Here is a 6,056-nt window from a genome sequence, read left to right as displayed (position 1 = left end):
AAAAGCTCAAAGGATCAAGCATGGATGAATAGGAATTATCAAAATCCCGTTTTTATGGCTCGCTAAGATTAGAAATGATAAAAGGCACTCCAAATGAGGTCTAGAGTTGCTCAAACTCCCTAGATCAAAGATTAAGGGACAAAAACTCATAAAAACTCTCAACTAGCTAGATCTAACAATAGGATCAACAAGATTTAGACTTTATACCTTGTAGAGAGATGTTGAGGATGAGTAGAATCAAGATCTAAAAGCTATGGACTTCCAAGTGATCCTTCAAAGGCCTCCTTCTTCACCAAAATACACACAAAGTTACTCAAAATGCTTCAAGGATCACACCAAGAGATAGAGTTTCGAAGTTAGAGAAGAATAGGGCGGAGGCTAAGGTTGGGGAGGCTCTCAAGAGATTGGATCCTTTAAATAGGGCTCACAACCCCTCAATTAGGGTTTAAACTCAGCGCACCTATGGCCTGCGTAGGGTGTGAATTGCTTGCAGGCACATAATAACTTACCCCCTACGTAAGTCGTTATGCATGCCCAGCGGAAGCTCAAAATCTTCATAATTTTAAACTTGAACAACTCAAGGAAATTCACCTAAGGAAAGGGTGTTACATGTATGATGTGTTTCAAGGTAAAAGAAGAAGAAGTTAGGAAACATGAAGAAATATACCACTTAAACTTCTAAACATCTAAGCAAAAACAACACACTCCAACCCCTCCCCCCTCTCATCAGGCGATGGTCTCGCGTCCGAAGACGACGGTTTCCAATGACAAGGGGATAAATGATTGTGGTAGCATGAGAGGTGTACACGAATTGGTCTTCCTCTCCTCTATGCATATAAACCTAGTGGGTGCACCCCCACAGGCTAGGGTTTGGCCCATTGGGTAAAAGGATGCATCCCTTAAGATCTACTACACAAAGGCCCTTTTTTAAAATGTTACACTTTGGACCCTTAGCTTTCAGATTTTCCAACAATGGTCCCTCTGGTAAAAAAACCATATAATAAATTTCTAACTTAACCATTTTAGTCCATTATAATTTAGAACCCTTTCAATATTTTATATATTATTTATTTTTTATTTTTTAATTGATGTTATTTATATATTTTTTTATTAATTTTTAATTGTTTTTAAGCTTCTAAAAAGAGTATATGATGCTTAAAAATGGATAATAGAAAATGAGATGTTGCATTCATAGAGATTGTAAAGCTACACATGATCATCTCTTACATGGTTCCTTTGCTCCAAATTCATGTACTTGATGATTAGGAATTTAGAAGAAGGTTCTCGATGTAAATAGAATTAATTGTGAAAAGTTGATTACACTGAGACACACTATCCATGGTTTAGATTAAATTAGAATGCTAGGAACCAGAGAACTGTACTCCATTGTAGAAATGCATATTTGTAATAGGATAATTAGCAAACGAGATAATAGTTGATGCATATGATGGGCACTTGAATATTTTAGAAAGAACATCATGTGAAAGTATAGAATTCTTGTGTGAAAATACTATTAAGTTGTATGGAGATGAATATTTGTGTAAACTAACTACGCATGACATACAACTTTTGTACGCTACACATGAATCCAAACATGGCTTTCTTGGACAGTTGAGTATCATTGATTTTATGCATTGGGCATGGAAGAATTTCCCAACAACATGGAGAGGTTAATACATGAGAGGTGATGAAGAGAACCCGATGATTATGCTTAAACTCATAGCCTCGCAAAATTTATGGAAACGTTATGCATTCTTTGGTTCCAACAAGAACCTCGATATTCTCTATCAATCACCATTATTCAAAAAAAAGGTACATGGAACTACAACCAATTGTCCATTTCATGTTAACGTTGTAAAATATAAGTGTAGATATTATCTTGTTGATGTCATTTACCTTATTTAGGCTATTTTGTGAAAACTTATACCCATCTAACCAACGGAAAACGTAAAAGGTTCAAGACAACACAATAATCAGCAATAAAGGATGCCAGACAAGCTTTTGGTGTCCTTTAAATTTGTTAGGGTATACTCAATGTTACAGAAGTCGTTAGGTGTTCCAGGTCGGTTAACTAGTGGGTAGCGAGTACCTGGTCTAGGCGGGGAGTATTCGGATTGAGTAATTATAAAGAAATAAATTTTAGGAAAACTATATATATATATATATATATATATATATATATATATATATATATATATATATATATATATATATATATATAACAAATATCATACGTTTATTAAAAATTTTAAAAAAAATAGATGACTATATATAACAATTATTTTTGAGTTTGACCGTGTTGGACCGGTTTTCTCCAAGTTTGATCGATTTTCTCCGAGTTTAACTAATTCCGAGTTTTTTGCCCGATTCTTAGAAACCGCCTCAACATATACCCGAGTACTTGATCGAGTAGGATGAGTTCTGCAACAATGGGTATACTTGAACAACATAATGATTCCAACGAAAATTAGATAAATAATATACACTTGCATGATTTTACACAATATGATTTTAGAAGGTAAAGATGCAACGAGATGTTGAAATCGTGTGGAAAATCCTCTAACTAATCAACAAGTAAGTTAAGCTATTCTTCAGGAGATGCATAGTTAAGAAATCCAACACAACCTTCATTCAGATCTATTAGTACATATTGCAATCGCCTATATACTAAACATTCACAACTATTTTAAAATTTATTATTAAGTTGTGTTTTTTGTATTATTTACATTTTTATTTGTTTTAATGAAATGTTATTATTATTCTTGTTTTATATTTTTCAAATTACTTTTTTGTATTTTGAATTAATTTTATTTATCTAACTTGTTTTCTATTAAAAAAGAGGGGCATGATACCAACATTGGCACCAAACTTCCTAGCATCCGATTAGAAAGGATTATGACAACATGAAAAATGACTAGGAACGAGAATATGGTCAGTAGTCTTTATTGTAGGTCCTTCTCTTTCCATTGAGATGACTTTTCTTTTTGTTTTGTTTGTTCACCGTGACACGAAATCATAAAGAAGCTCGAATAAATCATGAAAGAGAGTGGTGTTTGGAGTTGAGAGTATGATTTTGTTGAGTTTTTGTTCCTAACATACTTGAAAAGACTATATCACACTTATTTATTTCTTGTTTGTTTTATTTCTTATTTGTTTGTTATTTATGAGATTAAAAAGAGAAGAACCCCACCCCTACCCTTAACTCACCCCATCCACCCACACAATCCCTTCTTATCGAGACATGATATATATGACCCTTATCTTGTTTCTTAAGTTTAAAACCCAAAACCACTTAAAGGGTGTTTGAGATTTCATTTGAAACATCAAAATAACTTTTAGACAAAAAAGACTTATTACTTATGGTGGTAAGAAAATGAGTTTTAAAAAAAAGTGTTCAGATTAGTTTTTATGATGGAAAAAGTCGATAAATCAATAAGGTATTTTTTTTTTAAAAAGTGTTTGTCTTAACTTAAATGTATTTTAAGGTAATATTGAATTTTACAATTTAGTCAAAAAGAAGTTTAGAAAGTTAAAAATTCTAACTTCTTAGAATCTCCTTATTGAAGGGTTAAGGAAAAGTTGTTATAAAAGTCTTTTTCTTTTAGCCAAACATTTTTTTTTGACTTATTAACTTTTCAAAAAGTTAATAAATTAATAAGTTGGTTTGAGATGAAATCCAAAACACCCTCTTAGATTGTCAACACCAAAGTTTTTACACCGCCAACGACAACCACATCTTCTACACCATCATCGTCTTTGTTTATTGTTGCTAAAATAAGGAGAATGTGGTCTTTTCTACTTGATTTCTACATTTATGTTCCATTGCTACTTGATTTCAGATCCTCCACCCCTGCCACCAAATCCACGGTCGCTAAAATTGATTTCACATCCTCTTCATCCTTATCATACTCAATGTCTTCATCCTCTTTAGTTACCTTTTTTTTACTTCGGTTTGAAATCTGTAGTGTTTTTTTCTACTATGATTTTTTAAATCAGTTAAACTTTTTGAAATCAACGTAGGTTGGAATGTAAAATCGAAATTATGTAAATTTTGAGTTATAAGTTTTAATTTTAGTTTTAAGGTTTTGATTTCAACATTTTATTTGAACATCGATGATTTATTGTATTTGAAGTTAGGATCTAGTTATTAATTTCATTTTCTTTCTTTCTTTCTTGTTTTTTTTTTTGTAAAATTTGGGGTTTTCTTGTTTCAACATTTGATTTGAGCATCCATGAGGTTTTTTTTTTTTTAATTTTTTATATAAACTAGTTATTTTTACTAATTACTTTTCAATTTAACGACAAAATTATGTCATTAGCCGGAAATAGTCTCCAAAACTGTAGACTTCTAAATTACCTACGGTCAAAGGCTGTTTGACTACGCTTTTAGTGGACTGCCTACGGTTTGGTGGGCCGGCTACTGTTTCGCGGCCCATTTGCCTAGAATATATAAAGTTAAAAAAATTCATTTTTTCTAATTTTGAGTGTGTTTCAAGTCCAAAATTCTCTCTCAATGAAGCCTTTAAAAAACAAACAGGTGTGTCTCCGAATCTATAACTTTTTTTTTTGTTTATCTTGTTTATTAGGGTTGGTAGTATAAGTGTTTTTTTTTGGGAAAAAATGAAAAATAAATAAATAAATAAATAAAATTGAAACCGTAGGTTCCCATGAAACATACGGTGTACAAGCAAGCTTTCAATACACAAAACGTGCATTGAATATTTGTAAACCGTAGCTTTCATTTAAATTTTTTGTTTGTAGCTTGTATAAAACTTCATATATCATGCATTGTTGTGATTTTTATTAAATAATAATAATAATAATAATAATAATAATAATAATAATAATAAAAAATAAAATAAAATGATCGTAGGTTTCTTAACAAAGTTAAACCGTATAGTTTTGAGAGGATTCGGTAGACCCCACCCAAACATGGGTCTATTTAAATATACCCAATGTTAAAAAATAAGATATTTTTAAAAGAATGATTTTATAATTAACCTAATCTACCCTAATAAATGAAAATGACTTTGTCACATGTCCTCTTCTCATTCATTTGGACACATGACATTTTCTAGAAATTTTAAATTTATCTATTTTCCACTTGTTATTTTATTGTATTTTTGATTTTATTAAATTAAAATCCACATTTAATATATAAGGTAATATATATGTAAGGTATTTATTAGAAATGGTTTATATATGTAATGTATCTAATGCATTAAAGTCTCATTAATTTTAATAATTCAAAAAATTTCGTATTTTTCTTATAAATTTAAAGTTTTCAAATTGTTAAAATTTTATATATATATTTTTTTAAATAAACTCATGTAATACATGAGTCTCACACCTAGTCAATCATCAAAGTATTGTGATCAACTACATCTTCCGGAAGTAAAGCTTTGTGTGTAGAGACATAAAGCAACACCATACAAACATAAATTTAAGATTAAACTGGTAATTTACTATATATCAAGGCTAAATCAAGTTCTAAGCCGTTGCTTTTGTATTTATTAATTTATTTGTGAAAATGAGTACCTTTACTTTTTAAACAGTTTTAGTTGAAATTTTTGTTAATATTGAAGTGATTTCGAGTAATTAGTATTAGAATTTGTTTTAATTTATGGATTTATAACAAATTTTTATGAAAATCATTGTTTACTTTGAAGTTATGCGATGTTCAGTTATTATTATTGTAAAAGGATAATATGATAATTTTAACATCTTGTTACGTTCTTGTTTTACCAAACGCTAGAAACTTAATGTCAAAATCGGTTAAGTTTATAAAACATCAGTTTATTGTTCCTTTTTGTAATGTTCTTCTACAGGCTGTGGTTTTATGTTATGATGGTTTTTGATTGATTACAAAATCCTTACAACGGAAAAAGGATGTGAGCTTGGAAGCTTGTTCTTGCCTGCATCATATTTTTTTTCGCTTGGTTCATTTTGAGAATTTCAACACTTAATTCTATATACAGGCCATAATTTTAGTCAATATATTTATTAATACTAGTGATGATACATTAAAAAATGTAATAATATAATATATATATATA

This window comes from Lactuca sativa, chromosome 9 (assembly GCF_002870075.4).
Source record: "Lactuca sativa cultivar Salinas chromosome 9, Lsat_Salinas_v11, whole genome shotgun sequence".
Lineage (NCBI taxonomy): Eukaryota > Viridiplantae > Streptophyta > Magnoliopsida > Asterales > Asteraceae > Lactuca > Lactuca sativa.
Note: the sequence above shows the minus strand (reverse complement) of the source record.